Genomic DNA, 20,361 nt, shown 5'->3' with positions numbered 1-20,361 from the left:
CGGTGGAGCTCATCCTGCACCTGGTCCACCTTTTTCTGGAGTTCCAGCTGCAGTGTCTTCCAGGCTTGTTCTTTTTTGGCCAGCTTCTTTGCAGATCTGTCCTTCAAAGCTTTGAATTTTTCCTGCCAGACTGTCTCGCTGTCTAGGAGTTCACCTCCTTTGAGCTGCAGCTGGCTGGTCTCTTTGATTTTTTGAGAGAGACCCTCTACTTCATTGTCCCTGCGGTGGAGCTCATCTTTCACCTGGTCCACCTTTTTCTGGAGTTCCAGCTGCAGTGTCTTCTGGGCTTGTTCTTTTTCGGCCAGGTCCTTTGCAGATCTGTCCTCCAAAGCTTTGAATTTTTCCTGCCAGACTGTCTTGCTGTCTAGGAGTTCACCTCCTTTGAGCGACAGCTGGCTAGTGGTCTCTTTGAGCTTTTGAGAGAGACCCTCTATTTCATCATCTCTGCGGTGGAGCTCATCTTGCACCTGGTCCACCTTTTTCTGGAGTTCCAGCTGCAGTGTCTTCTGGGCTTGTTCTTTTTTGGCCAGGTCCTTTGCAGATCTGTCCTCCAAAGCTTTAAATTTGTCCTGCCAGACTGTCTCGCTGTCTAGGAGTTCACCTCCTTTGAGCTGCAGCTGGCTAGTGGTCTCTCTGAGTTTTTGAGAGAGACCCTCTATTCTATCACCTCTGCGGTGGAGCTCATCCTGCACCTGGTCCACCGTTTTCTGGAGTTCCAGCTGCAGTGTCTTCCAGGCTTGTTCTTTTTCGGCCAAGTCCTTTGCAGATCTGTCCTCCAAAGCTTTGAATTTCTCCTGCCAGACTGTCTCGCTGTCTAGGAGTTCACCTCCTTTGAGCGACAGCTGGCTGGTCTCTTTGAGTTTTTGAGAGAGACCCTCTATTTCATTGTCCCTGCGGTGGAGCTCATACTGCACCTGGTCCACCTTTTTCTGGAGTTCCAGCTGCAGTGTCTTCTGGGCTTGTTCTTTTTCGGTCAGGTCCTTTGCAGATCTGTTCTTCAAAGCAGTCTCGCTGTCTAGGAGTTCACCTCCTTTGAGCTGCAGCTGGCTAGTGGTCTCTTTGAGTTTTTCAGAGAGTGCTGGTTTGCCCTGATGCAAACTTGGCAGAGGCGCCAGTTTTTCCTGATGCACAGTTGGTCGAGGTGCCAGTTTGCGCTGATGCCAACTTGGTAGAGGTGCCGGTCTGCCCTGATTTGAAGGTGGCCGAGGTGCCAGTTTGCCCTGATGCACAGTTGGTAGAGGTGCCAGTTTGTCCTGATGCACAGTTGGTAGAGGTGCCGGTTTGCCCTGAAGCAAACTTGGTAGAGGTGCGAGTTTGCCCTGATGCACAGGTGGCAGAGGTGCCAGTTTGCTCTGATGCACAGGTGGCAGAGGTGCCGGTTTGCCCTGATGCAAACTTGGCAGAGGTGCCGGTTTGCCCTGATGCAAACTTGGTAGAGGTGCCAGTTTGCCCTGATGCACAGGTGGCAGAGGTGCCAGTTTGCCCTGATGCACAGGTGGCAGAGGTGCCAGTTTGTCCTGATGCACAGTTGGCAGAGGTGCCAGTTTGTCCTGATGCACAGTTGGCAGAGGTGCCAGTTTGTCCTGATACACAGGTGGCAGAGGTGCCGGTTTGCGCTGATGCAAACTTGGCAGAGGTGCCGGTTTGCCCTGATGCAAACTTGGTAGAGGTGCCAGTTTGCCCTGATGCACAGGTGGCAGAGGTGCCAGTTTGCCCTGATGCACAGGTGGCAGAGGTGCCAGTTTGCCCTGATGCACAGGTGGCAGAGGTGCCAGTTTGTCCTGATGCACAGTTGGCAGAGGTGCCAGTTTGTCCTGATGCACAGTTGGCAGAGGTGCCAGTTTAACCTGATGCACAGGTGGCAGAGGTGCCAGTTTGTCCTGATGCACAGTTGGCAGAGGTGCCAGTTTGTCCTGATGCAAACTTGGTAGAGGTGCCAGTTTGCCCTGATGCACAGGTGGCAGAGGTGCCAGTTTGCCCTGATGCAAACTTGGCAGAGGTGCCAGTTTGCCCTCATGCAAACTTGGCAGAGGGCCCGGTTTGCCCTGATGCAAACTTGGCAGAGGTGCCAGTTCGCCCTCATGCAAATTTGGCAGAGGGGCCGGTTTGCCCTGATGCAAACTTCGCAGAGGTGCCAGTTTAGCCCGATGCATATTTTAAAATCAGTCTAATTTCCACAGCACTGTTGTGTTATGACATTAGGCTAATAATAATAACAATAATCCTCATCAGTATTTTTACTTAAGTACTTAACTTAAAACTTAAAATGGTTTAGACATGGATTTATTTCATCACAATAATATGCAGTCAAGATAAACACTAGCAAATGTATTTTTGCATCAATGTGGAGCAAGAGAGAAATAATTGAAACTATTTACAGACTAACAGTCACAGACTGCAGAACACTATGTAATGTTACTTAAAGCCATTTTCTCACTCATACATCGCCGTTAAAGTAAACAGAAAATATAAAATGGCCGACGTTAGATGACGCGTGGTGTAACGTTACGTTACGTTACCATAACAGTGGTCCATAAAATACTTTTAACATGGTGGTGATGAAGAAACATTTTAAAAACAAACTTTAAATGACTACTGCTAACAGAAACACGTCCGCGTTTTAGACAATCTTAATAGATCATGCCTGGTGGGGAAAAAGTAAACAGAACTTACAGGGGTGTCTTGTTGCTGTCTTCTTCATGCAGCGCTCCGGGATGCCTTCTTGTCAGGTGATGGTGCATTGCACTTGTACTGCTGTAGTACGCCATCTCCATTATGCACAACTTACAGAGCACCACATTGTTGGGTCTCTGTTTGAAGTATTCCACACTTTAGATGAACGTGGCAGAGTTTTTTTCTGACACTTCTTGCTCGCTGGGGGAATCAGAATCCATGCTTGGACCGGGCGCAGCGCATTTTCATTACGTCATCCGATGCGTCAACGCATGTTACGTAAATCGACGTATTTACGTAATCGATTACGTCGACTACGTCGACGAATCGCCGAAGCCTTACCTTTGACCACCAAAATATAATCAGTTCATCCTTGAGTCCAGGTGGACTTTGTGCCAAATTTGAAGAAATTCCCTCCAGGCGTTCCTGAGATATCATGTTCACGAGAATTGGTCGGACGGACAACTAGAAAACACAATGCCTCCGGCCTCAGCTGTCGCCAGCGCTGAGGCATACAAACATAATACAGACAGAAAATTGTATTAAAAGTTCCTAAAAATAACTCATCCCTGGTGCGATATTCACAGGATGCTCAAAATTCATCCAAATTGCTCGTTTTACACAAACGTCCTGCAGTTATTGCGTTCACTATTTGGGTTAATTGTACAGTTTATCAGTTGTTCCGCACCGTTATTGTTATGCATTGAGTATAATATGAAATATCCATAAAATATGTCACTTATTCAGAGGACGTCAGTTTAGTCAATGATCGAAAAGGGGTCTCTTAAGAAAAAAGGTTGGGAACCACTGGTATAGGTCACACAAGAGCTGGTTTGAAACATGCTGAATCACAGGCGGGTTGATCTCAGGTGGATCTTTGATTTTGTATTGAATCAGTGACAGATCTAATAGACAAATCAATGAAATCAAAGCTCAATATTGCTATAGTGTGTGTGCATGTGTGTGTGTTAAGTTACATTTAACACATTTGGAGCTGTGCAAAGAATTAAAACGTGAGCTACTGTCACAGCAGATCCTGTCAGTCTTCATAAGAATCATTATGCTGCTCAATTATGTAAATAGATATTCTCATCAATATTTTTACATTGATTTCACCCAGCTCTGGTTGAAAATTTAAGTACGTTCTGCTGCTGTGTTTTATGTAATTTATCGGCATAAGTAGAATAGGTAAAATGGAAATGAAGTGGAATGGAAAAATGTAATGTATGTAAATGTAGTACAAGAGGAGCATTATGGAGGTAAATTGCAATATTTCTTTTCATTACTGTAGACAGTTGTAGCAAACTTGAATAAATGTGAGTAACTGTATGCGGCTTTTTAAACTGGTCACACCAAACTGACAAGCAGACAACTGGAAGTTTTTGTGTCTGCTTATTTGCGTGTGTGTGTGTGTGTGTGTGTGCGTGCGTGCGTGCGTGCGTGCGTGCGTGCGTGCGTGCGTGTCTGCACTTCAGAAATGTGAGCTCAGCAGGTTACTCCCCATCTGGCGGCCACGGCACCCAAGGGTTTGACAAATAGGATCTGGCCCAGTGGTGCTGCTTATTAGCAACATTTGTATGGGACCTCACCTGTGTGTGTGTGTGTGTGTGTGTGTGTGTGTATCACTTAACATATGAATGTGATCTAGGGAGCTCACCTTTGCTAGACCTGCAGTCAGCATTTCTCACATGTAGACACACTCCTCAGGTTCCCTTAATACCTGCGACTGCTGCCGTCCTCATAAGTAACTCCTCTGGAGATCACCGTTTCATGATGACTGGAGAAGTGTTGCTGAGGAGAGGCAGACACGGTGCAGGTTGAATGTAAATGTGGATGATAGTTTGCTCGGATTATCCTGAACTTGTAGAAAACTGTTGAAGAACTGAATATAAAAGTAAACTGCAGATTCTGGTTTATCCAAATAAAAATGCATGTTCGCCTCATAACCTGCTCCATCTGTTACAGAGCCATACCACACTAATCATACCTCACACATACTGTACATACATACAGTACATAACTATTACGATATGTATATCGATTCACATAAAAACTGCAATTCTAACCTTTTACAATCCTGAATCGTTTCACAGTGCAGCACCTGTTGATTTAATGCGTGCTCACACATTTCAATAAAGTGTTTTGTTGCATTTTGGATTTCATAATCTTGCAGAGAAGAAGAAGCACATTGTCAAATATGAATAATAATTTAATTTTGCAATTCAGTGGCCTAAAGACACGAGTGAATGTTTTGGTCCTGGAGTAAGACCTTGAAAATAATGCCCCTTTTCTATCTATTGAAACAAAAATTGATTCGAAATGAAATCATGACACCAAAAATGGAAATCTAATTGTCATTAGGCATTTCCAAATATGGAATTATGGAAATTTTTTTTTACCAAAGTTTCCCTTACAGGCAGTCATTTCATTCCATCATACAACAATATCTAAACTTACATTATACCCAAAATAATGTTAAGGTTGCAACATACTTCTGAACATATTAACGGAATGTGCTCGGGTGTTGTGGCTGTTTTCTATCACACTTATACATTTTTGGTATAACATTAACATGTCCATTTTAAATCTAGCTCCTGACAATAGACTTTATATAAGAAGTGGACGCAGTCACTGTGACGTCACCCATTGGTTTGTGGACTACAGTTTTGAAGCCTTGAGTTTGTCATTTTGTCCGTCACCATCTTGTTTTTTTGGCTAAAGGTAAACTTGGTTAAAGTTGTAAGACGAAAACACGGCCAACTCCCAGACTGGACAACGCCGGGGTAGCGACCTGTCAATCACAAGTTAGCCACGCCCTAAAGCATCCCCTGCTTTATGGTCTATTTGACTCTAAATGGGACCATCATTTACTAAATGAACATCATGTTGTATTGAAGAAGACTAGAAACTAGCGATTGAGACCATAAACTCATGTTTACTATGTTTACTGAGGTAATAAATCAAGTGAGAAGTAGGCTCATTTTCTCATAGACTTCTATACAATCAGACTTCTTTCTGCAACCAGAGGAGTCGCCCCCTGCTGGCTGTTAGAAAGAATGCAAGTTTAAGGCACTTCAGCATTGGCTTCACTTTTCAGAACCGGAGATAGCCCACTGCAAGAAATTGCCTAACTTTGGAGCATTATTTAGCCCCCTTCCCAACAAGCTATAGCATGGCCAATGGATTCCTTGGGTTTTCTAGATTCATATGATACAAGTATCTTCACTCTAGCTATAAGCCTGAGCCTATTACAACCTCTTGAAGACAGTAATGTGGCCGCTGGCAATCCCGCAGGTCTCAGAGGGTTAAAATGGTTGACTCCAACACAGCTGGAGCTCATAATAAGCTTTTGGAGCAGAAATTAGAAGAAGTCACTTAATTTTCACACTTCACTAAAAACTACAGAATTGACATCCAGCTATACCTTAACAATCCTTTTATCACCTAATTGTTTTACGTAGAGCCGTTATGTCATCACAAACAGGTTTCCAAAGCACCAATTACTTCAGCTACACACGCTCAGACATTTGTGACACCTCGACAACCTTGTTACAACATAATGACAAATCCAAAGTCATTCCTTTGTTACGTTTACCTGAGCTGCAGATGTGGTGTTTCACACTATGGCTCTGATTACCTTTAGAACCAACTGTGGAAATTAAATCATCAGCTGAGGCAGAGAGAGAGAGAGAGAGAGAATACAGCCACCATTAGGTTAATGAGCTATGAAATGAAATGTATTTCTTAGCCTGCAGCCAACATCCCCCTAAATATCAGCTAACACGGCTAACGAACTTTACAGTCATCAATTACATGTAGCCAGCCATTGGGATTTAATATGGAGGGTGTGGAGCCGGGGAGAAAGAGAGAGGAAGACGTACCTATAGGCATATAACATGTATAACACGCCATATATTTAACACAGTATACATATCTCAATTATATAGACACTAAGCAGTGAGCATGATGAGCAGCGTAAAGGAGGAATAATATAAAAAACACCACATTCATTCAGCTTCAAATGTTGTTATTACCACTTTTTAAAATGTTAATCAGTAAGCTTCAATGGTAAATGAAATTCACTTCTGCTTCTGGCTGTGTCCTCTGCAGAGTTTACATTACTTCAAACATTGTACCGTCTGACAGTCAACCAGTTACAATACTAGTTTTTTTTTGTGGAGATAAGTGTTTCAGGCTACGACATCACCAAAGTCGGAAGGATTTCTCTACTCCAATACAGCTTTGTCTGAGACAAAGGCACATGTTAACAACAACATCCAACCGCTGGCTTCAGAAAGTGCCTGAGGTCGTGTAATTTGATTTGATGTAAAATATTCTCATCTTTAAGAAGCAAAAGGAAAATGTTAACATTTAAGAATTAGAGAAAGAGGGAGTGTTGTTGGGGTGGCTTTTTCAGTTTCCTGTAATCACTAAAACTACAATCACATTAACGATTGAATCTGGAAAAAAATGTGTTATCATGGTGTCAATGCAGGTTATTTTAAATAAATTAAGGAAAAAAGATGTGGAATTTCCAATAACAATCTCCAATCATAACAACAATGTGTAATTAATTAAGATTGAGGGTTTGCCCTTATAAAAAAAAATGTGATGAACCCCAAAAAAGTAATTAACAGGAATTTAGATAAAGAAAAATAAATTGTTCTCCATCTTGGGGACACTTAATAATTCAATTAATTAGTAAATTAAATAGTAATTCAAAGTGTTAGTTTAAGCTACTTTGTGGATCTGAATCATGTTTTGTTCACAATTAACTCTTGATTCTTCTACATCAGCCATTTATTAGAGTTAGATGAGGAATAGAAGCAATCAATTATGTCGGATGTGTTTCAACTTTTTTCATCTACAACACAAAAATACTATAAATAAAGAAGCTGTGCAGAAAATCCAGATGGACATACTCTGATGATTCTTCATTTCATTAAATGTTTGTCTATCAGGCTCAGTTTGTTGTCAGTATATTTTCAGGAGTATAAACAAGAGCATGTGCAAAGACAAAAAGTTGGAAACAGTTCACATCTGAAACCAGTTATGGGATCACACAGTAGCAACATGCAGAAATCATCTCCTTATAACTCACTGCACTTTGTTTTCCACTCTCTCTTTCTCACCCGTCCATCTCAACTCCCTCCTATCGGCTCTCCTCCTCTTTGACACTAATAAGCAGTGAGAGCTGTTGGGCGCTGGAGTCCCACACAGCCGACAGTCATCTCAAATAAAATCATACGGCCTCGGCTCTGCCATCTTAACCTCACACGCAGCCTGTCAGCTTCAAACACACAGCCACCAGAAAATGGACACAGAGTGGTTCTGAAACATCAGATTTCTGATGCGTGATGAAACGGTTATGTTAGGTGATCAAACAGGATCACATGCAAATGAGTGGCATCTGTTTGGTTCATTTCATTTATAGGTAATCCAAGTTTATATTTAATTTTGTTTTCAATGAAACTAAAATATTGTTGATTGAGGAAATTATTTGATTATGAAATGATAAAAGACCTAGAAGAGTAAAATATGGCAGGAAGAGGCGAGATTGTTTTGATGCTTTTTATAATCCTCAGTGATAGTTAAAGCTGGAGTGCGGAACTTGTCCCCCGCCCCCCTCTGGCAGTGAGAGTAATTACCGTATGGGACCATAGCGACGGAGCGGCAGCTAAGAGTATGGTGGAAAATCCTAAGAAAATTTTCTGGAGTGGATGCTGCAGATAAAAAAGAAACTCAGTGTTCAGAGGAAGGACAGGACCTGACAAGGACCTTGCCTAAAAAACAACAGATAAAACAGAAATAGCAATGGCGTAATGTCCTGACACAATCCGGTATCACGGCAAAGTAATAGACCTGGCTGTCCGTAACTTACAAAACACAACATCGGTCTCCTGGTTGACAGTCCTGTGTTTGTTGAACCCTTCCACCTCCCATCAGCAGTTTTTCTCCCTTTTTAATTCTACATCACTAGCTCTGAGAGTAGCATATTTACACGGATGCATTTACATTGCAGTCAGTACAGACTGCATGGCGTATGAATGAAAAGTAAGACCGGCAATCTTATTGCACGCTTTTGCCTTGCGCATTATTGTGTCATTCACGCACTTTTTCGTGCGACCGCGCTGCCTGACAAGGCAAGTAGACGTTATTCAGTCACTGCAGAGGAAGTCGGACCTTTAATCACAAGGTTGACGGTTCGACCCCCAGTTCCTACTGTCCGCATGTCAAAGTGTCCTTGAGCGAGACACTGAACCCCAGGTTGCTCCCCGGGCGCTCTATAGTATCCCACTGCTCCTAAATGCCTAGGATGGGTTAAATGCAGAGGTCACATTTCATGTATGTACCTGTATGTATATGACGAATATAATAAACTTTAAGTTTAAGCAAAGACACACTTCACCTGCCAAACAAAGAAAATGGAACATACTTCCAAGTTTGATCTTGTACTTGAATAAATTGAAGTGGAAAGAGGTGTAATCGAGACATGATAGTTAACAAATATCAAAATGAACTAATTATCTGCATGAGCTGGAGGATTATGGGTGCTTATGTGCTTTGCTTTAGTGTCTGCAGCACACTTTTGAGAGCTCATCGTGCCATTGTTGGATTTTCTGTTCATGAAGTTCCAAGTTTGAGTTGGTGGCACTCTTAAACCCCCGTCAGTTCAGCCATGCCGGTTATTGATGCCAATAGTTTCAATCGGTAAAACTGTCATTTATGTATTTGTATTATTTAGTAGTTGAGACCAAACCTATACTGGGGACCCAAAAGGCTTTGGCTGATTGTCTTTTCTCACACCATGCCTTTATGTCTCCACAGGGAGTCCTCTCAAGGTCTCAATGTATGTGTCTGTGTGTGTGTTATGGGGAATTGCTATGTAGTACACACACACACACACACACACACAGAGCTTCCTGAGCAGTTGACTCTCAGGCCCGAACGCGATTGTTAGAGGCAGAGCGATGGGAACAATTGTTTGGACAGTGTGTTAAGATATAATCCCTTCATCTGGACCCTCTCTGCCTCTGTCTTTTCATCTCTCACACACTCACACACACAGCTACACACACGCACGCACGCACGCACACTCTCCCTTTGCCCAGCATGGCACAAGACAGAGTGTAACTGTGTCACCTTCCCTTATTTACAGCTTTTTCTCTGGTCCTCAGTCCTCAGATATCAGATAAGTGCAAAAATACAACAAAACAAAGACAATGCAGTTTACTGATGGACCCGTGCTTCCAATTCCTCTTTAAAGCTACAATATCATTGGACAATGTAGCCTTTTAAAATCATCTGCATCCCCAGCATACTGATGGCTCTCTCATTGTTAATGCTTCAGTTGGTCACACTGTGAATAATAGCACAGCTATACAGAGCCCTAAAACTGTAAGAATGGGGGTCTGTTGCATCAACACAGAGGCTGGGAAATGTATAAAATGTGTTATTACATTATTTCATATCAAAACATAACTGGCGACATTATTTGTCATCGTTTTCCCCTCATATTTCATGTTTATGTCCTTTCTTGCATTTGGCTAATTAGAGATCTTTTTGCTAACAGGATTAAGTAAAAATAAGTCGCTGACTGCCACAATAACATGACATGTTTATGCCACTTTTGCCATTGTAATTTCATTCAAGCACTTAGATAATTAGTAAAGATTCTGAATGTAAATCCTTAACATCAGATGTTTAACTGACATATAACTGAATCAACAGAATCCACGTCATTGGGGCCGTAAAGTGTGTGGTCGCAGCTCGCCGGGAAGAGAACGGACGACAGCTGGCTGGCTAGTTAGCTAGGTAGCTTGTACCCAGGCGGAGGGTCCGTTTAGACGGGAATGTCCGTTCTACTCCTATATCCTATTTCTAGGACTTGGACCTAGCCCGACCCACCACTACTGAAGCCTACACGTCAGAAAATTTCAACCACAAAAGGACATTTTTCAATTATGCATTTATGCACTTTTTCCGCTCACTGCAATAAATGAGTGATGCATATGAACCGATACACATGCCGCCCTCAAATCCATTGTCGTCAATGTAGACGCACAGTAGGCACGTTCAAAAGCAAGAGCATCGAGCCGTTGTGGCGTACATTCGTTGCAACAGATCTCAACTTTTTCTAGTGCAGCAAGTACACTGTAGGTCATGTGACAAGAATTATCCAATCAGCTCCACGGGACTCGTTTCATCCTCTCTGTCCAAAGACGTCACAACATCCGGTTGAAAGGTCGGCCAAACTGAAAACTTTTTCCACGGATAAATCAAGCAGTAAAGCTACTGTTGGAAATCCATTTATCTTTGTTTTGACTAGTTTAGTCAGTGAGGCTAAATATACCGCAACTTCATCATCAACATCATAGCAGCGCGCAGGTTTTGGTTGCTTAGTAACGGCAGGTGCGACAGGAACGCAACCTCCCAAGCATCTTGGATAAAATGATGAACACCTTTCAACACCTTTTTAGACGCAACATGTGAACAACAGCTATGACTGCCTGAGATCAAACGTGTGATTTGCTGGTTGCATTTCTGTCACCAACAAAAACTGCTAATTGTTTCCTACCCACCCTTTAGTGTAAGATTGTATGATACCAAACTCCACGCTAAGATTTTACACCTCAAGTGGCAGTAAGCAACCGGCATAATTAATTTATGATGTGTAATTTTAGTAACATTTCTCTTGTTTAAACAAGAACATCTGGGGCTGCAACTAACAATTATTTCATAATCGAATAATTTGGCAATTACTATTTTTGATTCATCAATTTAATTGTTTATTTTTTAAAATGTTAAGAAATAATGAAATATGTCAACAACAGTTTTCCACAGCTTACAGTGTCTTTTCAGATGTCTTGTTTTGACCTATTACAGTCCAAAGAGATTCAGTTTACAGAGAGAAGCAACAACAGCTAGAACCAGCAAATGTTTGCCAATTTTTCCTGACATGAAACTCTAACAAATAAAGTGAACAGATATGTGTTTTGAACAAATCAGGGCTGCAACTAACGGTTATTCTCATTGTTGGTTAATCTGTGGATTATTTTCTTGATTAACTGATTAGTTGTTTGGTCTATACAATGTCAGAAAATGATGAAAAATGTTGATCAGTTTTTCCCAAACCCCAAAATGACATCCTCAAATGTCTTGTTTTGTCCACAACTCAAAGATATTCAGTTTACTATCATAGAGGAGTAAAGAAACCAGAAAATTTAAGAAGCTGGAGTCAGAGAATTTTGACTTTTTTTCTTACTCAAACCAATTATCAAAATAGTTGGCGATTAATTTAATAGATTAATCAATTAATCGTTGGAGCTCTAGAACGAATCGAGTTAGAAGTGATTTTTAGCCATGCGCAACCAAATCCATCTTAATATTCACACTAAATGAACATTTCCTCGCCACTCTAATCAGTCTGATATCATTGCCTTCTTGTTAGCCGTTTGCTGTTGGGGGACAATTTGGCATTCATGTGAAAATACTGTAAGTTATTGGTATTTTACTTGGACATTCCATACATCAAGGCATTTAGCTGGCTGACATATTTACAGTGCAGTGGCAAAAACAGTTTTCCTGCAGAGACTGCTATATAATTTACTGTATTTTTTCCCACATGCTGTGCACTTGGCTCAGTAACTCTTTAAACTAGATGAAGGCAGAAGGACCCTCCATGATGTTCCGTATCCATGTGACATGATGGCATCACACCGCGTCTCTGTCGATCTAAAATAGCACACGGTTTCTCTCTACCTGGGTTCATTATGTGGGAAAAACCTGTTTCCTGCTCTAATGAGAGACTTGCTGCAGTTCTGAGCAAAATGTGGCATGTTTGTGTGTCTGTGCGAGAGCGAAATGTACAAATCCAGCGAGCAGATGTAAGCAAATAACAGCAGGAGGCAACAAACACACGCACACAGACACACACCTGTGTTCAGTGTACAGAAGAGTAAATGATAAGGGACATAGGCTCAAACCTCAGGGTCAGAGAGAGCTAGGCGTACGCTGTAACAACCCATCCACAAACACACACTGTCCCTAAATGAAACGTCATTGTCAGCCTGTATGTCTGTGTGTGCGTGTGTGTGTGTGTGTGTGTGTGTGTGTGTGTGTGTGTGTGTGTGCGTTGCTGAATGGCTTGACAGTCAGCCATCCCGTCGCTGTGTAGCAGAGGCGGCTGCTGCATTGTCTGCCATACAATAGTGATTAGGAGGGCGACAGAGACAGAAGGAAAGCGAGTGAATCTTATTGTGTTTTACACAATGGCATTTGAGAGGAACGCAAGAGAGAGAAATAGAGATAAAAAGAGGATTTATTGTCTGTTGTACAATAGTGTTTAGCAGGATGAGCGGAGAGGAAAAGAGAGATTTAACAGGAGATTGACTGGATCTGTCATTTTAAAGGAGGGCATACATAAACACACACTTGTGCAATTTCCGAACCGTTAACAATGGTTGGGTATCATCCCTAATGTTTTTTTTGGTAGTGATGGAAATGTGTCTATAGAAAGACAATCGCAGAAATGGTCAAGTGCCGTATTCTTCGATCAGATAGTTCCAGATGTGAATAATAAATTTAAACTGTATTTATTTAGGCAAAGTTCTTGTATACATCAGTACGGCAATACGTCACCCAGAGTAGGCTTGTATGACCACGCCCCCTTCTGGGTGACAAAAATCCAAAGACCCCTCATAGACGGTAACCGTTAATAATAACGCTGTGCCGAAGAGTTGCTGTGAACTTGGTCGCACCAACAATTAATCCAAGAAACGCTTATATTACGTCATATTTGCTCAGTTGTCCAAATGGAATTCTGGTGTCAGGAACAGTGAAATCTTTTCAGCAACATAGGAAGTGACACATCCCAAATTAGGATGTATTCACACCAAGCGTTTCTGCAGCAGTCGTTACTGACGGTGGTGAGTTTACCACTTTAGTTTGATTTGATCCGACAGGTCGGAAAACAATGCTATCTGAACAGGAGTGGCATTAAAAAGCGACACCTGAAGCCTTGGAGTTCTTCCAGGTGTGGTTCATTAGAAGCAAAATATAAACCGTATGAACCAAACTATGGGAAACGACACAAAACACAATGATTTATGGGTGTGAAGGGATGGATGTTGACATTCAGCAGTTCATCATATTAAACATAACAAGATGAAGTCTGGACTGAAGATCATATTCAGCTGTTTCCTCATGTGGGTTTAGCAGCAGAGAAGATAAATCACAGTTAAATCACATATAACCACGATTACAGAGACTGAATCTGACTTGTTTTGAGATGCTACTCTGTTCGCAAACTTGACATTTGTTAAAAAAAAAAGTCTGTCCGACGATAAAGCGGTGTGTAGATCCAAAAAACATTTCATTGTTTTTCACCAACTATGGTTTGGACTGAAGTCTCCATGACAAAAGCTGTAGTTATGACACAATCTAATACACTTAAAACTCCCGATACCGAATACCAATAAGGATCAATTATAAGTAATGGATGAAAAAAGTCATGGAAAAAGCTAATTATTAATCTTAATCCGAAATTCATTCAAGATCTGCCCTAAATACTCACATAGATCACAAACAGCCACAGTACTATAGTATATATGTACAAACACACTAGGACGGCCAGTTATACACTCTAAATCAAAATATTCCGTAATAGGGATGGGCAATATGATGATATATATCGTCAAAACGATCTGTCATATATATTTTTCTATATCGTTTCTATCATGACATAGGGTAGGCTTATATTTATTTATTTTTTTCTCTATAATTTCACTTAAAACTGTTCTGAAAAAGAGAAAATACTCAGTACTATTCATTTGTCAAGTATTTAATTCACACAAGAGTATACAGAAATAGGTTTTACCATGGGGTTCTTTCATACAGACTATTTATTTATTGAATTACCCGAAATAATGCTATATCGTGATATATATCATTATCAAGATATGAAATTACCTATATCGTGATAAAAGATTTTTCCATTTTTTTGATGTGTTCAAATTCAAGTCTTTAATTAGAACTGACAATTTAAATTAGTTTCCCTCATACGCCAGCAGGACATGTTCTCCAGATTGATCTCACGCATACCATATTGTATGAAAAATGTGTCAGTGAAGACTACTGGTGTTCTTTCAATAACAAAAATGGAAGAAAGCTGCCTTACTGTACCACAAAAAAAAAAAAAAAGGGAAGTCACCTGTTGCTGTGAGGCTGCAGAGGCTTCACAAGATAGTGGAATAACGTCAACACCACAACACCGTTCAGGATTAGACTATTACTGATATTGTTTTTAAAGTGAACACACAACCACCCTTTCTTTAGCTTGTCTCTCCTCTACTGTCTCATCATGCTCCCCTCTACTCTGTTCTCCTCTGTCCCATCTGTTATCTCCATGCAGATGTCCTCTAGCCTCCATTATCCCCATTGTGACTGAGCCAGGTTTGTCTCAGGAATGGCTCTCCAACATCCTCTTATCCTTAAAGCAATATGGCTAGTCATCAACCTCCAACATTACTGTCTTTTTGACTTTGTAATGTGATGTGCATTCATGTCAGACGGGTAGGACAGCAGAATGGTACATAAATGGTACTTTCTATAGAAATAAACTCTGATAACAACTTGTCATCTCTAGATATTCCGCTCATTGAATTCTCTAACCTCGCCAAAACCAAGCAAAAGTAAATTAACTACCAAACATTAACAAGTGGCAATTTCTCGATTTGCAGCTCTTCAAATGCCATTACCAGTGGTTGGCTGTGGAAGGTTATCAGCTAATTTAGGGCACCTGGGCTATTGGCTATAAAGCTGGCAGTGCCTGCTTCTTTCATTTTGCAGTTTCACACAGCACACATCCATGCAGTAACTGTCGAGCATCAAAAGTTTACAGGAAACTTGTGAAATGTCGTCTTTTTGGCTAACCACAATAGAGCACACTCCCCTCACAGCAACGCTGTTGTTCAATGTTTCGATCATGATCAGTACATTTTATAAATGTTAATGTAAGTGGTTTATCTTACCGTGGTGTTTTAAACAGTTCATTCAACCAGCATTAGGTCTATTCTAGGGCTGTCAAAGTTAACACGATAATAACGCGTTAACGGAAATTCGTTTCAACTGCACTAATTTCTTTAATGCATTAACCCAATCGATCTTTCGGAGGTTGTAGCGGGATACTTATCATATATATTACTAGAAAAACCTAGGGAATCCATTGGTATCAACCATGTCATACTAGCTTGTTGCAAAGGAGGCTAAGAAAACGTTTCAAACTTGCGCTAAATTTTGGCAAGGAAAAACTGGCATGGCTATTTTCAAAGGAGTCCCTTGACCTCTAACCTCAAGATATGTGAATGACAATGGGTTCTATTTGCACCCACGAGTCTCCCCTTTACAGACGGGTCCACTTTATTATAATTCCATGCAGTTTTATGCTAAATGCAGTACCTGCGAGGGTTTCTGGACAATATTTGTCATTGTTTTGTGTTGTTAATTGATTTATAATAATACATATAAACATTTGCCCACTCCCATGTTGATAAGAGTATAAAATACTTGAAAAATCTTCCTTTAAGGTACATTTTGAACGGATAGAAAATGTGGAATTATTTGCGATTATTCACGATTAACTGTGGACAATCATGCGATTAAATATTTTAATCGATTGACAGCCCTACTCTATTCCCTACAAGGGAATATCCAAGCTTCATTTTAGCTTTCATATCATGCAAAAGGGTAGAAAGATGTTTAACAGAGTCTTCCATCCATCTGTTTACTGCATTCTTATTGCTGAGATACAGACCATCATGAAATATAATAAACACATTGCTTGGAGTTTCTGATCGAGCAGGTATACAATAGAAGAAATCAAATTGGCTTTATGTGATAAGAGCTAGCGAGTCTCGCTATGAGACATATTGACACACAGACCTGCCTGATTAGACTGAATATAATTTGGACCTGGCACAACTTGGTTCCCAGATCAAGTCTTGGTGAATAAAAACTGAGAGGATCGATGAAAATCTCTAACCAGAACGCCACTTAAGCGGCCCACATGCAGCTCAGGTTAGCTCAAGTTCTGCTCTAGTGTGACTTTATGGCAACACAAATCCCTAACTCTGCACCCTGAGAAAAGATGCCACTTTTCATCTTCACCTCTGCTCCCGTATCCCCTCCAAAGTCGCTAAAAAGAAATTCCATCACAGTCGAGGAAATGAGGGTCAATGGCGAAGATAAAAGATGTTTACCAGAAAGAAACAGGATCCTGTAACACAGCACAGTGTGAGGTGTTGGTGATAGCTATCATATGACAGTTTTCATATCTCCTCGGTGGTAAACTGGCAGAAGGTCAGGGATATTGAACAGACAGGTTGCCAGAAGTTTGGCTTAGTGGATTCCCAGGGATCTCAGTTTGGCTCTTTTCAACAAGCCTATTTATAGCCGATCCAAGCTCCTCTAATACAAATCTCTGTCCATCTGTGAAAATCAAACCCGCTTGACCTTTTTCCAATTCTTGTCATACTCCACAGTGAAGCACGGGGATGATCTGCAGTTAAGGGAGGATTGGGTTGATAAATAAGAATGGATCCCAATCTGTTTTAGATTGATTTTACTCAATTTACTGTTCACTTTTCTTGGCCACTTTGTCAGTTATTTTTTCCTCCAGATTTATCCTCCTAAACAACAAAATAAAATATAGCTGTGAAAGAACGTGCACTGTGAGAATTGATGCTATTCCATCAAGGTGATATAGGATTCATTAGGATGGATTTAACACTGATGACCTCAATGGATAAACAAGAACATAATAAAACCAAACAAATTCTATATGGAAACTAAAATATCAGTTGATAAGACCAAATTGCAAAAAACAAATGTACAAAATACAACGCTTTAGAGGCCTGAGGGCCTCGCCAAAAACAAAGTTTTACAAGATTACATTTGAACACATCATAATGGCGTTATAATTTAACTTTGTCAACATGGATTTGTTGTTCACAATGTAGCATTATCAGGGAAAAAATACCCTGGATGCATCGATAGTGAGTTTAATGCGTCCTTTCGTATTTTAGACGCCGTTAGTCTCAAGCCCTGACGGTACCTCTGGTACTGTAGAAAAACGAGTATCATCACGTTTTCTGAATTTTGAAATCGACTTGGTACTGAGGTATCGGTTCTTGTGACATCCCTAGCTCCTAGAATAGTTGAAAAACTAAAAAGAAAGCTTTACTGAAGCTCCACACCTGATCATATCCCCACCTTTCCCCAAAATGCCCCTTGACATTTTGGGGAAATTCTGTAGTCTTCAAAATTACATCAACAAAGTTTTACTCTTTAATGTGAAGTACAAATATCAATCTTTATCTTAGCTGCAGCCTTGTTGTTTTACAACAATCCTTCCAGGTTCTCACTGTTAATTTGACAATGATAGACGGTGCTATATCAGTTGAAATGATACACAAAGCACCTTCAACATGAGCTCAGAGTCTCTGTTAGATTAAGCCGTAACAGTCACACCGATGACTGATAAGAGTGAGAGATGACTGGTGTCATTATTTCCAAATGATTTGCTATAATGGAGGATTCATTCCCCTCTGCGTATTTCAAGGATTATAGTGTTTGTAAATGTGTGTAAATGTATATCTGCATGGTTGCCTGTGGTCACTATTTTTCAGTGTGTGTATGAGTGTGTGTGTGTACGAGTGTGTGTGTGTCTGTCTGGCCCTTTTCTAAAGGTTAATGAGTGGGGAGTCACCACATTGTAACACTGAGGATCCTCTACAGCCCAGAGCTAATTGGGACACTCTTTAACTTTATGGTTAATGATGTCAGACACCAGTCTTGACATGGTGTGTGTGTGTGTGTGTGTGTGTGTGTGTGTGTATGTGTGTGCTATGTGTGAGTATGTGTGTCACAGTTTTAGCCAGCCTTACCAGTTTTTGGCCAGTAAAAGTGAATGAAATCCAAAAATATGTGCCTGATAGAAAAAGGGCTTGGATCTTGAATTTTGTAAAGCATCTAATGTTCACATTTATTTAAGACTGTACTGTAAATTTATAGTATTTCTTTCAATCTGTGGCATCGCATAAGATTGTAATTTATTGTTATATTGTTTGTCTCAGGTTGTTTGTCCGTCAGCTGGAATTATAGAAACAACCCTGTATTTTTACAGTTTGGCCTCTTAACCTAAAGCACACTGAAGGCATGAGAGCATTGGAACTGCACTGTTTAAATAATAGATTTTATAAAAATAGATTATTAAAATAGCTTTTAAGAAAATATTGAGCATTGCATTATTATGTTTTGTGATACTGTATTGATTCTCAAAAACACCACTGATTTTTAATAAATAGTTTACATGCAAAGATTAATTCAGTCAATACTTTATTTAATTTGCAAAGAGATGTGCCCTCTCAAAGAAGTGCTATGATGTTGGATGTTACAGGGACTGTGATTAATGTAAATGCAGATCCCACTGTTCTGATTGCATAAAAATGGTGGTGTATTCTTTATACTACGACAATTTAAGTAAAATTAAATTAAAGAAATTGCAATATATCGCCTTGCTTACAGTATTGGCAGATTCATGCCAACACAGCCCTGCTTGATACTTATGCCAACTTAAAATAACTCTCCACCACGCCAGAGTTATTGATCGATATTGATCATCCACATTGATGTTGCCCAGACTAATAGCTCAAATGTAAAATGAGATTCTGCTTCAATGTTCAATGGGTTTCAAACAACATCTGAAGTCTCAGTCTAAAATATTCCTGACAGGCCGAGTTGAAAAACCTCATCAAAGACACCTGTAGATGGAAAGAAAACCTATCAGACATTCAGCTTCGACTCAGCAACTATAACTGCGTGACATAAAACACCGCTGTCTGCAGATGCAAATAAATAACCTAGTTTTTTTCCAAGCAGACTTGACTAAAGAGAAGCATGCAGAAGTAGAGTTTTAGTTGGAAAACAAGAATAGAGGCAAACGATAGAAGTTTAAAATCTTAAAGTACAGTCCAGAGTGAAATCAGCAGGCTCAGGCACAAAACCACATGCAGACTAGCGCCCCGGCAAAGGGGCGCCGTTCATCTGCATGCACGCTCGCCATGCAACAAAAATATCTCACCCTTGGTGAGGTAAAAGGCAGAAGAATTGGTAGCGAGCTATTAAATAGCAAAGCTGGCCATTTCATAACTTCATGTAATAAATATGCAAATGTCAATTAGATGGTAATCTGCATTAGAAATTATGCAAAAACAACAAAAATTTGGTAATAATAATCACCGCTTATGGTGATCAATTTGACCGGGACAGACGTGATCACTATAAGCGGTTTCTACTGTATTTACCGTAAGGATGCAAATATTTAGGGAAAAGTTTTGGCTTTTCATCCTATGCACCTATTTTCTAACAGACCAAAGCAGTCTGTTGGGAAAAACACTTAACAATTACTAAATGCTATGAGAAAACAGTCAAATAAAACTCAGGATTAGTTGAATCTTATTGATTTAATGATGAGGAAATAGGCTTGTGCAGCAGTAAAGAGTATAAAGCAGGCGAAACGGAGAAACTAGGGGAAATTAAATATAACCCAATCGATACAACGCTAGGATATGTCATGAGTGAATGAATGTGAGGGTATGATAGACAGCTTCACAGTCAGTGAGACACCTC

At 40.5% G+C, this 20,361-nt stretch overlaps 1 protein-coding gene and 1 long non-coding RNA gene across 9 annotated transcripts in view; one reads left to right on the top strand and one right to left on the bottom strand.

Moving 5' to 3' along the window:
• Positions 1-20,361, bottom strand: part of LOC119476910 (exostosin-1) — a 251,589-nt gene that overhangs the window by 165,680 nt on the left and 65,548 nt on the right. The window lies entirely within an intron of this gene.
• On the top strand, positions 16-2,152 carry LOC119476913. 8 transcript variants are annotated; one of them, XR_005204130.1, is made up of 6 exons: positions 16-305; positions 978-1,240; positions 1,373-1,438; positions 1,472-1,537; positions 1,637-1,669; positions 1,868-2,152. It is a non-coding gene; the product is annotated as an uncharacterized LOC119476913 (long non-coding RNA). The 8 variants fall into 8 exon arrangements; XR_005204132.1 differs by having other exon boundaries at positions 1,637-1,735; positions 1,901-2,152; XR_005204127.1 differs by having other exon boundaries at positions 1,472-1,570; positions 1,637-1,702.

The sequence above is a fragment of the Sebastes umbrosus genome, chromosome 18 (genome assembly GCF_015220745.1).
Source record: "Sebastes umbrosus isolate fSebUmb1 chromosome 18, fSebUmb1.pri, whole genome shotgun sequence".
NCBI lineage: Eukaryota > Metazoa > Chordata > Actinopteri > Perciformes > Sebastidae > Sebastes > Sebastes umbrosus.
This window is presented reverse-complemented; position numbering and strand designations above follow the sequence as displayed.